The sequence below is a fragment of the Aquarana catesbeiana genome, linkage group LG10 (assembly GCF_042186555.1).
Source record: "Aquarana catesbeiana isolate 2022-GZ linkage group LG10, ASM4218655v1, whole genome shotgun sequence".
In the NCBI taxonomy this organism is placed as follows: Eukaryota; Metazoa; Chordata; class Amphibia; order Anura; family Ranidae; genus Aquarana; species Aquarana catesbeiana.
In genome coordinates, this window is record NC_133333.1 from 12,285,580 (window position 1) to 12,301,252 (window position 15,673).

General features: G+C 40.9%; 1 pseudogene; it reads right to left on the reverse strand.

Moving 5' to 3' along the window:
* Positions 1-6,024: 6,024 nt before the first annotated feature.
* LOC141111482 (beta-1,3-galactosyltransferase 2-like) lies at positions 6,025-13,290 on the reverse strand (annotated as a pseudogene).
* Between the last annotated feature and the right edge of the window lie 2,383 nt (positions 13,291-15,673).

Genomic DNA, 15,673 nt, shown 5'->3' on the forward strand with positions numbered 1-15,673 from the left:
GCTCTCACATTGAACAAACATATCTGATGATGGATCCACTTTAGAGTATCACCAAGCACAGCGGCGGGAGTCCCTAAGGATTACCTCTAGGGGGCCACACACTACGGGCTGAGAATCTGCAGGTTCACCTTTACTCTTTACTTTATTTTAGGAGATCTCTATAAATTCTTTTATGATAATTGAACATCATAATTACCCCCCCAAAAAAAAAGAAAAAAGAAAAAAAGCTAAGCTTTGAAGAATGTGTGTAAGCTGTTGGTGGTCAATAGTGCCATCTTGTGGCAGTTTTTAGGTAAGGCGTCTGAAGTTGGCTAGAATCATCTATGATAAACTCAGCTTTGCACATTGCTTTGCATCCCCTGTTCTTGGTCATTTGAAATCACAGTTCACACAATATCACTCTCTGTCCTAAAATTGCCATGTTGTGGGGCAAAAAGGAGGAAAGGTCAGTCAAATAGTCCAATCTTAGGGTCCCTATTCTGTAAAGATATACTGTACCACTAATCTCTCTCTCTCTCTCTCTCTCTCTCTCTCTCTCTCTCTCTCTCTCTCTCTCTCTCTCTCTCTCTCTCTCTCTCTCTCTCTCTCTCTCTCTCTCTCTCTCTCTCTCTCTCTCTCTAAACACAGTATTTTTATATATATGCGGCAGAGTGGTGTAGTGGGTAGCACTTTCGCCTAGCAGCAAGAAGGCTCGCTGGTTCGAATCCCAACCACGACACTACCTGCCTGGAGTTTGCATGTTCTCCCTGTGCCTGCGTGGGTTTCCTCCGGGTACTCCGGTTTCCTCCCACACTCCAAAGACATGCTGGTAGGGTAATTGGATCCTGTCTAAATTGTCCCTAGTATATGAATGTGAGTTAGGGACCTTAGATTGTAAGCTCCTTGAGGGTAGGGACTGATGTGAATGTACAATGTATATGTAAAGCGCTGCGTAAATTGACGGTGCTATATAAGTACCAGAAATAAATAAAATAAATAAAATATATATATATATGTATACTAAAAATACTGCATATATATATATATAATATATTAGTATATATATATATATATATATATTAGTAAACTAATATAGTATAGTATATAAAACAATATACATTCGAATTGACCCAAAACCATTACAGCATTACAGTGTTGTCTTTCTTTGGATAAGCCATAGTGCTCTGGCTTATTGGCATAGTGCTCTGGGAATCCTTGATCATGTAATAGATTTATTATTAGTAAAACAAAAATTTCAAAAAAGCCAAATGTATAGTCTAAACTATATAGTAGTAAAAACTAAATGAAAATCGCCTCAAACCAATATGGTGTTCTGTCTTTCACTAGAGAAGCCTTAGAGCTCCAAGAATTAATTGTCATGTAATAGATTTAAACACAAATTGCATACATAGAGTAAAAATAGAGTTAAAAAGCACATAAAAAGCATTCATTTCAATTGCATTCTCTTATAAATAATAAATTCCATCAATACTGACCCAAAACCAATTATAGTGTACTGTCTCTCTTTAGTTAAGCCATAGTTCTCTGGGAATTATCGGTCATGTAAAAGATTTATACTATTTATAACTATAATTTATATAGTAAAACACATATTGCATACGTATAGTTAAAAAAATCACATTAAAAAGCATTTGTTTCAACATGTACAGTATTCACTTAAAAATAATGAATTCCATCAAAATTGACACAAAACAGTTATAGTGTTCTGTTTCTCTTTAGATAAACCATAGTTCTCAGGGAATTCTTTGTCATATAATATATTTATTATTAGATTGCATACGTATAGTAAAAAAAAAAAAAAAAAAACACACATTAAAAAGCACTAGTATTCTCTTAAAAATAATAATTACATGAAAACGGATCCTAAACAAATATAGTTTACTGCCTCTCTTTAGACAAGCCATAGTTATCTGGGAATTCTTGGTCATGTAAACGATTTATAATTAATAAAACACATATTGCATATGTATAGTTACAAAACAATCACATTAAAAAGCATGTGTTTCAACATGTATGTATTTAAAAATAATAATTTACATTAAAATTGACCCACGACTGGTATAGTGTTCTGTTTCTCTTTAGCTAAGCCAGTTAGCCAGATAGTTCTCAGGGAATTCTTTGTCATGTTATATATATATAAATATATATCTATATATATATCTATATATAGATATATAAATATATATATCTATATATAGATATATATAGATAGATATATCTATCTATATCTATCTATCTATATATATATCTATGTATATATATATATATATATATATATATATATATATATATTAGATTGCATAGTAAAAAAAACACATAAAAAGGACTAGTTTAAAATGTATTCTCTTAAAAATAATAAATTACATTAAAACTTACCCAGAACCAATAGTTTACTGTCTCTCTTTAGATAAGCCATCGTTCTCTGGGATTTCTTGGTCATGTAAAATATTTATAATTAGTAAAGCATACATTGCAAAAGTATAGTAAAAAACACATTGAAAAGCATTAGTTTTAAGTGTATTCCCTTAAAAATAATAAATTACATTAAAATTGACCCAATTCATTATAGTTTTCTGCCTCTCTTTAGATAAGCCATAGCTCTCTTGGAATTCTTGGTCATGTCAAATGTTTATAATTAGTAAAACACATATTGCTTACGTATAGTAAAAAAAACACATTGAAAAGCATTCATATAAAAATATATATACTTAAAAAAAAATTGCATCAAAACTAACCCAGAACTATTATAGTGTTCTGTCTCTCTTTAGATAAGCCATAGTTGTCATGGAATTCTTAGTCATGTAATAGATTTATTATTAGTAAAACACAGATTGCATATACTGTATATAGTAAAAAAAATGTTAAAATACATTCATTCAAAATGTATTCTCTTAAAAATAATGAATTACATTGAAATTGACACAAAACCATTATTGTTTACTGTCTCTCTTTAGGTAAGCCATAGTTCTCACAGAATTCTTTGTCATGAAATGCATTTATTACACAGATTGCTTATACAGTAAAAAAACACATTAAAATGCATTCATTTAAAATGTATTCTCTTAAAAATGACATTAAAATTGACCAAAATCATTATAGTTTTCTTTATCTCTTTAGATAAGTCATAGTTCTTAGGGAATTCTTGCTCAGTAAAAGATTTATAATTAGTAAAACACATATTGCACATGGATAGTAAAAAAAAAACATATTAAATGCATTTGTTTTTAATGTATATACTTAAAAATAATAAATTACATTTAAACAGACACAAACATTTTATAGTGTTCTGTCTCGTTTCAGATAAACCACAGTTGTCATGTAACTATTAGATGTATTATTAGTAAAACACAGATTGCATACATATTGTAAATCAAAAAACACATTAAAATGCATTTTTTATTAAAAATGTATTCTCTTAAAAATAATAAATTACATTAAAATTGATCGAAACCATTGTAGTTTTCTGTCTATCTTTAGATAAGCCATAGTTCTTGGGGAATTCTTTGTCATGGAATACATTTATTACAAAGATTGCATATACAGTAGGGACGGAAAGTATTCAGACCCCCTTAAATTTTTCACTCTTTGTTATATTGCAGCCATTTGCTAAAATCATTTAAGTTCATTTTTTTCCTCATTAATGTACACACAGCACCCCATATTGTACACACAGCACCCCATATTGTACACACAGCACCCCATATTGACAGAAAAACACAGAATTGTTGACATTTTTGCAGATTTATTAAAAAGAAAACCTGAAATATCACGTGGTCCTAAGTATTCAGACCCTTTGCTGTGACACTCATATATATAACTCAGGTGCTGTCCATTTCTTCTGATCATCCTTGAGATGGTTCTACACCTTCATTTGAGTCCAGCTGTGTTTGATTATACTGATTGGACTTGATTAGGAAAGCCACACACCTGTCTATATAAGACCGTACAGCTCACAGTGCATGTCAGAGCAAATGAGAATCATGAGGTCAAAGGAACTGCCTGAAGAGCTCAGAGACAGAATTGTGGCAAGGCACAGATCTGGACAAGGTTACAAAAAAATTTCTGCTGCACTTAAGGTTCCTAAGAGCACAGTGGCCTCCATAATCCTTAAATGGAAGACATTTGGGACGACAGAACCCTTCCTAGAGCTGGCCGTCCGGCCAAACTGAGCTATCGGGGGAGAAGAGCCTTGGTGAGAGAGGTAAAGAAGAAACCAAAGATCACTGTGGCTGAGCTCCAGAGATGCAGTCGGGAGATGGGAGAAAGTTGTAGAAAGTCAACCATCACTGCAGCCCTCCACCAGTCAGGGCTTTATGGCAGAGTGGCCCGACGGAAGCCTCTCCTCAGTGCAAGACACATGAAAGCCTGCATGGAGTTTGCTAAAAACACCTGAAGGACTCCAAGATGGTGAGAAACAAGATTATTTGGTCTGTTGAGACCAAGATAGAACTTTCTGGCCTTAATTCTAAGCGGTATGTGTGGTGAAAACCAGGTACTGCTCATCACCTGTCCAATACAGTCCCAACAGTGAAGCATGGTGGTGGCAGCATCATGCTGTGGGGGTGTTTTTCAGCTGCAGGGACAGGACGACTGGTTGCAATCGAGGGAAAGATGAATGCGGCCAAATACAGAGATATCCTGGACGAAAACCTTCTCCGGAGTGCTCAGGACCTCAGACTGGGCCGAAGGTTTACCTGCCAACAAGACAATGACCCTAAGCACACAGCTAAAATAACGAAGGAGTGGCTTCACAACAACTCTGTGACTGTTCTTGAATGGTCCAGCCAGAGCCCTGACTTAAACCCAATTGAGCATCTCTGGAGAGACCTAAAAATGGCCGTCCACCAACTTTTACCATCCAACCTGACAGAACTGGAGAGGATCTGCAAGGAGGAATGGCAGAGGATCCCCAAATCCAGGTGTGAAAAACTTGTTGCATCTTTCCCAAAAAGACTCATCAAAAGGGGCTTCTACTAAATACTGAGCAAAGGGTCTGAATACTTAGGACCATGTGATATTTCAGTTTTTTTTTTTAATAAATCTGCAAAAATTTCAACATTTATGTGTTTTTGTGTCAATATGGGGTGCTGTGTGTACAATATGGGGTGCTGTGTGTACAATATGGGGTGCTGTGTGTACAGTATGGGGGGCTGTGTGTACAATATGGAGTGCTGTGTGTACAATATGGGGTGCTGTGTGTACAGTATGGGGGGCTGTGTGTACAATATGGGGTGCTGTGTGTACAATATGGGGTGCTGTGTGTACAATATGGGGTGCTGTGTGTATAATATGGGGGGCTGTGTGTACAATATGGGGTGCTGTGTGTATAATATGGGGAGCTGTGTGTACAATATGGGGTGCTGTGTGTATAATATGGGGGGCTGTGTGTACAATATGGGGTGCTGTGTGTACAATATGGGGGGCTGTGTGTACAATATGGGGTGCTGTGTGTACAATATGGGGGGCTGTGTGTACAATATGGGGGGCTGTGTGTACAATATGGGGTGCTGTGTGTACATTAATGAGGAAAAAATGAACTTAAATGATTTTAGCAAATGGCTGCAATATAACAAAGAGTGAAAAATTTAAGGGGGTCTGAATACTTTCCGTCCCCACTGTATATATTGTAAAAAACACATTATAATGCATTCATTAAAAATGTATTCTCTTAAAAAAATTACATTAAAATTGACCAAAATTATTAAAGTTTCCTGTTTCTCTTTAGATAAGCCATAGCTCTTGGGGAATCCGTGCTCATGTAAGATATTTAGGAAAATTTGTAAAATACATATTGCATATGGATAGTAATAAAAAACAACACACACACATTAAAAAGCATTCGTTTTTTCATTAGTATATTCCTAAAAATAATAAATTACCTTCAAACTGACCCAAAACCATAATAATTTCCTTGAGAACACCAAAACTAGAGAATTCTAGAAAATTCCGATGAATTTTATTGAAAGCTAGCTACTGAGATTTTTACAACGAGAGTTGAGAACACAATCCAAATTTTCTGTGCTATTATGATGGAGGGTTATCTGTCCCGACTAAGACACAGGAATGTTTGTTTTGTTGCAGTCGGTTCCAGAAAGATATGATCTCCCCAGGACGGAATCCATGGGAGGAAACAAGCTGGTTGTATCCACAGTCAGTATACGTCACCTTACGGACATTGAAATCGGTTTCCTTTGGTGGTGCCACTGGTTGAACCCCTAAATGTTCAAGGCAAAGGCCAACATAGGCATCCTCAATATGAAGCCACCTAATGGCTGGGGAGACCTTAACAATTTTACTTGCCAATCCTGCAGAGAAGACATAGCCAGTCCCAGAACAGAACACGGGGTATTTGTCCGCTGGGTATTCCTCTGGGGACACGTACCGTTTTTTCTTTATGTTGCGAATTGGTGGGTCATTGGCAATCAGATATCCTGTAAAATAGTTAAATCTCGGGGGCTGATTTGGTTTCAGAAGACTGGTTATTAAATACTCAGTATTAATAAACATATCACTGTCCGTTTTCAATATGTAGGAGGCTCCTGGACAATATGTGGCCACCCAATTTAAGCCCATGAGGACCTTCGTGGTTAGGTTATTGTAGGTATCCAAATAATCTTGTTGAATGATATCATGATATGCTTGACTTTCCTCCAGAAGGGACCTTTTAGCATCATCTGTCCACTTGGTGTCCCTGCCTAAAAAAAGAGTCGGAGTAACCTGACTTCAGGTAGAAGGTCCTCTTTTCCCCACGTCTGCCAGATGGCCTGCCGGGCTTCCTTCTGCTCTCTTTCCACGGTAATTAGTAGAATAAGGAATGGAACATTGTCTTTGCATTTGTCGGGCTCATTAATTATGTAGTTGTATATGGAAGTGCTAAGTAATCTGTATGGAATTGGTAATGATAACAAAGAAAAAGCAGTAAAGCAAATCCCCCGCAGCCCAGCAACAACGGACCCCTGGCAGTAGTAGATCCCCTTCCAGCAACAATAGATCTCCCATCAGCAACAAAATATCCCCCACCAGCATCAGTAGACCCCCCCCCTCCCCAGCAACAATAGATCACCATCCAAAAAATGTATTCTCTCCAGTGACAATAGATCCCCTAGCAGCCAGAATCAATAAACCTTCCAGCACACCCCAGAACCCCTTACAATTACATGGAGGTGCAGGAGCTGAATTCCCCTGTGTTCCTGCTGAAAAAAACAAAAAAAACCCTGGTTAGGCACACAGTTAACCCCTTGATTGCCCCTAGATGTTAACCTTTTCCCTGCCGGTGACAGTGTATAGTATTCACACTGATCACTGTATTAGCGTCACTGGTGATGTCAGTTAGTGACCCTTCCAGCCAGTGTCTGTTATCGCCAGATTGTCCGCCACACTATCACAGTCACACTATAAGTCACTGATCACCGCCATTACAGTATGGTGCCTATAGCTGTGCAAATTCCAGTACATATCCCATAGTTTGTAGACGCTTTTGCCCCGTACACACGGTTGGACATTGATCGGACATTCCGACAACAAAATCCTAGGATTTTTTCAGACGGATGTTGGCTCAAACTTGTCTTGCATACACACGGTCACACAAAGTTGTCGGAAAATCCGATCGTTCTGAACACGGTGACGTAAAACACGTACGTCGGGACTATAAACAGGGCAGTATCCAATAGCTTTCATCTCTTTATTTATTCTGAGCATGCGTGGCACTTTGTGTGTCGGATTTGTGTACACACGATCGGAAATTCCGACAACGGATTTTGTTGTCGGAAAATTTTATAGCCTGCTCTCAAACTTTGTGTGTCGGAAAATCCGATGGAAAATGTGTGATGGAGCCTACACACGGTCGGAATTTCCGACAACAAGGTCCTATCACATATTTTCCGTCGGAAAATCCGACCGTGTGTACGGGGCATAAAACTTTCACACAAACCGATCAATTTACAGTTATTGGGATTTTTTTTTTTTTTTAACCAAAGACATGCAGCCAGGATACAGTTTTTGCCTAAATGTATTAAAGAAATTAGATAGAACACCTTTGGGATGAATTAGAGCAGAGACTGCGAGCCAGGCCTTCTCGTCCAACATCAGTGCCTGACCTCACAAATGCTCTTCTGGAAGAATGGTCAAACGTTCCCATAGACACACTCCTAAACCTTGTGGACGGCCTTCCCAGAAGAGTTAAAGCTGTCATAGCATCAAAGGGTGGGTCAACTCAATATTGGACCCTACGGACTAAGACTGGGATGCCACTGAAGTTCATGTGCATGAAAAGGCAGGCGTCCCAATACTTTTGACAATATAGTGTATACATGCTTTGTGTTTCACAGGATTTATGCCTCTGCTTTTCTTCCTTGGAGTGTTTAAGTTTGGTGGGCAAATACATTGAACAAAGGTTTGAAAAACGGAACAAGTATGGGCAGGTTTACAAGGAAGTTTTTATATAAATACACCCAAGGTGCAGCTAAACTCCAGCAATTACTTTTTCCTATTTGCACTCTTTGGTACATATAAAGCATGTTTCAGTTATTTCTGTTCAACAAATGCAAATAATATTCATCAATCATGTAATAAATTAGGAGCTGTTCCGTGTACTGTACTGATTTCCTGGGCTATCTCAAGAAGCCGGTCAATGTCTCCCAACATTCGGCCTGTGTGTACCCGGGTTAAGTCTCTATATTGGGGAGATAGGAGAGCAGTGGCGGCTGGTGCTCAAAATTTGTAGGGGGGTGCAAACAAACTGAAAAAAAAAAAACATCAAACGCAGCCACAGTGCCATCAAACGCACCCACTGTGCCCATCAAACGCAGCCACTGTGCCCATCAAGCGCAGCCACTGTGCCATCAAATGCAGCCACTGTGCCCATCAAGCGCAGCCACTGTACCCATCAAACACAGCCACAGTGCCATCAAGCGCAGCCACTGTGCCATCAAATGCAGCCACTGTGCCCATCAAATGCAGCCACTGTGCCCATCAAACGCAGCCACTGTGCCATCAAATGCAGCCACTGTGCCCATCAAACACAGCCACTGTGCCCATCAAACGCAGCCACTGAGCCCATCAAACGCAGCCACTGTGCCCATCAAACACAGCCACAGTGCCATCAAGCGCAGCCACTGTGCCCATCAAATGCAGCCACTGTGCCCATCAAACGCAGCCACTGTGCCCATCAAGCGCAGCCACTGTGCCCATCAAGCGCAGCCACTGTGCCATCAAATGCAGCCACTGTGCCCATCAAATGCAGCCACTGTGCCCATCAAACGCAGCCACTGTGCCATCAAATGCAGCCACTGTGCCCATCAAACACAGCCACTGTGCCCATCAAACGCAGCCACTGAGCCCATCAAACGCAGCCACTGTGCCCATCAAACACAACCACTGTGCCCATCAAACACAGCCACTGTGCCCATCAAACGCAGCCACTGAGCCCATCAAACGCAGCCACTGTGCCCATCAAACACAGCCACAGTGCCATCAAACACAGCCACTGTGCCATCAAACGCAGCTACTGTACCCATCAATTGCTGCCAGTGTGCCCATCAATTGCCGCTACTGTTCCCCTATCAAATGATGCCAGTGTGCCCATCAATTGCCGCTATTGTGCCCCATCAAATGCTGCCAGTGAGCCCATCAATTGCCGCTACTGTTCCCCTATCAAATGCTGCCAGTGTGCATCGCCACTGTGCCCATCAAACGCAGCCACTGTGCCCATCAAACGCAGCCACTGTGCCATCAAATGCAGCCACTGTGCCCATCAAATGCAGCCACTGTGCCCATCAAACGCAGCCACTGTGCCATCAAATGCAGCCACTGTGCCCATCAAACACAGCCACTGTGCCCATCAAACGCAGCCACTGAGCCCATCAAACACAGCCACTGTGCCCATCAAACGCAGCCACTGAGCCCATCAAACGCAGCCACTGTGCCCATCAAACGCAGCCACTGAGCCCATCAAACGCAGCCACTGTGCCCATCAAACACAGCCACAGTGCCATGAAACACAGCCACTGTGCCATCAAACGCAGCTACTGTACCCATCAGTTGCTGCCAGTGTGCCCATCAATTGCCACTACTGTTCCCCTATCAAATGATGCCAGTGTGCCCATCAATCGCCGCTATTGTGCCCCATCAAATGCTGCCAGTGTGCCCATCAATTGCCACTACTGTTCCCCTATCAAATGCTGCCAGTGTGCATCGCCCGGCACTTACCTGTCTCGCAGCGGGTCAGTGGCGGTGTCCTGCGCGCTCCTCGATGTCTTCTTCCATCCTCTCTATCAGGCGTCCAATCACAGCGCCTGACATTTCAGCTAATCAGGTGACAGGTAACAGACCCAAGCACCTGATTGGCTGAGAGGCAGTTCAGTGTTAGGAAAGCGAATTCCTTCACTTTGCTAACACACAGCTGAGTGAACAGCGAATGCAAAGCATTGCACCCGCTGTTCACCTTTTCGGGCGCCTATTAGAGCCTATGGCTCTAATCGGGTGCTTCCAAAAAACATCCCCCACCTCTGTAATTCAGGTGCCTGGCGCCAGAAAAGGGGCCGGACGCCTGAATAGGGGGTGTCAGCGGTGACCATAGATAGATTCATGCAATGCATGAATCTATCTATGGTGACAGAGCGGTGCCAGGAGAGGGGGGGGGGGGCGCTCCTGTGCCCTTTATGGATGCACCGCCACTGTAGGAGAGTAGAAGTGAGTCCGAGTGGTTTGGAAAAAAAAACTGGGCAGGGCTGACACCAGTTAATGCACAAAAACGCTGTGTGTTAGCGGTAATATGTTGCTGTGTGTTGGTATATAGTGTTACCCATAATAATAATAAAAAAAAATAATATATAACAAAGCTGCCATGAAGAATAAAAGATTTCCCAAGCCCAAGAACAAAAAAAGTAATACATTGCTCAAAAAAATTTTAAGGAACACTATTTAATCAGAGTATAGCATCAAGTCAATGAAACTTCTAGGATATTGATCTGGTCAGTTAAGTAGCAGAGGGGGGAGGGGTGTATACAGGGGGGGGAGGGGTGTATACAGAGGGGGGAGGGGTGTATACAGAGGGGGGAGGGGTGTATACAGAGGGGGGAGGGGTGTATACGGAGGGGGAAGGGTGTACACAGAGGGGGTTGTTCATCAGTTTCAGCTGCTTTGGTGTTAATGAAATTAACAACAGGTGCACTAGATGGGCAACAATAAGACGACCTCCAAAACAGGAATGGTTTTGCAGGTGGAGGCCACTGAATTCCTCTGACTGTTTTTCACTAGTTTTGCATTTGGCTGGGGTCAGTGTCACTACTGGTAGCATGAGGCGACACCTGGACCCTATAGAGTTTGCACAGGCAGTCCAACTCCTCCAGGATGGCACATCAATACGTGCCATTGCTGGCAACAAAAGTCAGTACACCCCTAAGTGAAAATGTCCAAATTGGGCCCAATTTGCCATTTTCCCTCCCCGGTGTCATGTGACTTGTTAGTGTTACAAGGTCTCAGGTGTGAATGGGGAGCAGGTGTGTTAAATTTGGTGTTATCGCTCTCACTCTCTCATACTGGTCACTGGAAGTTCAACATGGCACCTCATGGCAAAGAACTCTCTGAGGATCAATTGTTGCTCCACATAAAGTTGGCCTAGGCTATAAGAAGATTGCCAAGACTGCTGAAGACAAGCAGACTAAGGACATGGGTTACTGGAACCATGTCCTGTGGTCTGATGAGACCAAGATAAACGTATTTGGTTCAGATGGTGACAAGCGTGTGTGGGGGCAACCAGGTGAGGAGCACAAAGACAAGTGTGTCTTACCTCCAGTCAAGCATGGTGGTGGGAGTGTCATGGTCTGGGGCTGCATGACTGCCGGCACTGGAGGGGCTACAGATCATTGAGGAAACCATGAATGCCAACATGTACTGTGACATACTGAAGCAGAGCATGATCCCCTCCCTTCAGAGACTGGGCCGCAGGGCAGTATTCCAACATGATAACCACCCCAAACACTCCTCCAAGACGACCACTGCCTTGCTAAAGAAGCTGAGGGTAAAGGTGATGGACTGGACAAGCATGTCTCCAGACCTAAACCCTATTGATCATCTGTGGGACATCCTCAAAACAGAAGATGGAGGAGCGCAAGGTCTCTAACATCCACCAGCTCTGTGATGTCATCATGGAGGAGGGGAAGAGGACTCCAGTGGCAACCTGTGAAGCTCTAGTGACCTCCATGCCCAAGAGGGTTAAGGCAGTGCTGGAAAATAATGGTGGCCACACAAAATATTGACACCTTGGGCCCAATTTGGACATTTTCACTTAGGGGTGTACTCACTTTTGTTGCCAGTGGTTTAGACATTAATGGCTGTGTGTTGAGTTATTTTGAGGGGACAGTAAATTTACACTGTTATACAAGCTGTACACTCACTACTTTACATTGTAGAAAAGTGTCATTTCTTCAGTGTTGTCACATGAAAAGATAGAAGAAAAGATTTACAAAAAATGTGAGGGGTGTACTTACTTTTGTGAGATACTGTGTATGTATATATATAATTAGTATCTGATATACTCTTCCCTTTTTTGCATCTCACAATCACACTGTATTTGTAGAACCTAACAACTTCAATCAATTGAGAAAAAAAATAAACACTGCACGATTTTAACTTACATAATTGTACACACATATGTTTTTTAATATGTGACAATTTTATTATACAATTGTAAGTTATAACATTTTATATGTTGAGCTGTGGTTTAACCTGCCTTTTACGTTAATTTTTTTTTTTTTATAAAACTATGGGAAAAAAAAAAAAAAGTTTGTATACTACAAAACACCTCTGAAAGCAATGTACTGGAATTCTACCCAGATTCAAAATGTATATGAAAAAAAAAAAGTCATACAGTATAAGCTTTGGCGACAGAGATGATCTGTATAATCTGTAGAAATACAAAATAAAAAAAAAAAACTAAATACATTGTAAAACTTTTTTCTAACAATATTGTAACAAAAACATCTGACTAAATTAGAAACAATGAGGCTGAATGCTCCCAAAGATAAAAACAGTAAAATAAACATTAAGATAATAACAACAGCACTACTAATACTAAGTCATATAAATGATTCTAATAGTTCAGCATTGTGCATCAATAGCAGCCAATCAGAAAAAAAAAAATTCTAACTTTTTTACATTTAAATTTTAATAAACAAAAAAAAAAAAAATACAACAGGTAATTACTGTTGGCAGAAGAGATATACTGTAGACATGCAAGATAATAACATACCTCCTCCATGTAGAACTCAACAAGCAAGTGCCGTCATCCATGGAGATTTCTGCTCACTTGTTTCCATCTGCTTGTGTCACCGAAACCGCCTATAAAATAAATAAAGACAATGTAACAATTTAGTTGGGTGACATGTGAGCCGTTCGTTGTGTATGTTGTTAATCATTTTCTACATGTCTTTAGAAATGCATTGATTTATCACCTTTTACATAGATACGGTTAGGAGACGAAGCTAAGATGTTTGTTTAACTCACCTCGGATATCTGTCAAAACCTGGAAAGGGCCACTGGATAGCCACATATAAAAGAGGATATGCCGCATTCGGCAGGTGACACTGGCTGCCACCGTCTTCTATAAAGATGATTGGGGCTGCACCCAATAGATGTAGTTTTTGACACAAGAAAGAGGAATTTCAGTGTTTAGGGCATTCCTCAGGGGTGGGGCTATTTTTTACCAATTTAAACTCATGGGCCAGAGCATAGAGTGGCAGATTAGAAGGGCAGCCACAAAATTTTCTAATTTTGACCATTTTTTTCTGTTTTAATGGTTTTTTATTAATTTTTACAACAGAGAGTAATACAATTTAGTAGACATTTTCAGATTACTGAGGCTATCAAGAACGATAAATGCATACAGTAGTATCAAGTCAAGGGATACCGTTATAATCCCATGATTCAAGCAGGTAATATTCACAACTGTTAGGCTACTAGGCGCCAGGGGTTGACTCAAGGGTATAAACCCAAAGTGAACCCATCAACAATTTCAATAATATAAATTTGAAGATATGACAGGTTTCCGTACTGTGCTAAACCTTTGATAGGATCAAGAGTCAGGGTACAAAACCCAACATTATTATCGAAAACAATTTGGAAAGAAAATCTTAAAAGAGCAAAAGCAGGAAGAGAAAAGAAAAGAAGGGGATGAAGGAATGTCCGTCCGAGGATCCAGGAGTCCGGCGCCATCCCGCCAAGGTGACCATTTTTTTCTTAGGTTGCTTACCTCTTCTGCCCTTGAATATGGGTGTTGTTAAATCCAACTACAGGACTTTAGAGATATTATGAAAAAAAAATATGCAGGATGGTCATGTTCAAGACCTGTAAAGAGAAAGCTGGAGCTGATCTTATCTTTAAAAACAAAAAACAAAAGAGCCTGTTTAGAGAAAAAACTATTTTGGATGAGGAATTCTTCTGTTGGGATCGATTGGTATCTGCAAAGTCAGGAGTGAACACAAGTCACACTTTACCAGTCAGGCTGCCCTATGATTGCCTTATGTCCATAAGGATCTGAAGTCTTCTGGATTGATCAAGAATAATTTATGATGTGCTTGTCCTTGAAACTTGGGGGTCTCCAAAAGTATGGCAAAATTAGTCCCACTGCAGGACTTTATCTGGCTCTTAGCTAGGGTCATTGGCCTCACACAGATCTTCAGCTCCGCCTATGGTCTCCGTTTCTCCCCAACATCCACAACCCCCCCCCCCCCCCATCCTGGTCTTTAGCACAGGTCCCCTCTCGCTGCACTCATTTTAAAGCCATTTGCTAGGACCACCAGCATCCTAACAACCAATCATGTGCTTACCCCAGCATTCAAAGGATGACGGTACTTCCTCTGTCTGGATCTACTATGTTTCTGCATGCTGCTACAGCAATGCTCTTGGGCTTTCCAGGCTACCAGCCATGCTGTAAGTGTGTGAGGTAAGGGTGAACCCTAAAGGGGACTCTGACGTAAAGGGGCTCTGATGGGTTTCCTAATGTGAGGGGGGGGGCCCTCTTGAGGACTCTCATGTAAGAGGGGACTCTGATGAGGATCCTGATGTAAGAGTGAATATAGTGGGGACTTTGATGGTGACCCAGATGTAAGGGGGGACTCTGATTTGAACCCTGATGTAAGGGGGGTTCTAATGGGGAATCTGATGGTGGCCCAAATGTAAGGGGGAGGGGATTTTTTGTAAGGGGGGTTACTTTGATGGGAACCCTTATGTAAGGGGGATTCTAATGGGGTTTCTGATGGCGACCCAGATGTAAGGAGGGGCCATCATGTAAGGGGGGACTTTTATGGGAACCTTGAAGTAAGGGGGATTTTAATGGGGTCTCTGAAAGTTAAATGTAATAAAAACACTCATTGCCACAAACTCGCTTATCCATGTCTTTATGGACCTTGCTTTGTGCACCGGTCCAAATCGTTTGGCCCCTTGCTGGCTTTTTCCTGTGTTCTTTACATGGCAGTCCTGTCAATATACATAGTGCTTATCTTTGGACAAATTTTTGTGTCCTAATTTGTGTATGCATATATTTTGTATTTACTCGTATCTTTATGAATTGTAGATTGCATATATTTCGACACCATTTTTCTCCTGACGAAGAGGAATTAATAAACCTCGAAACGCGTAGAGCTTCACTCTGTACGGTTGCACACAAGTGTTGTAA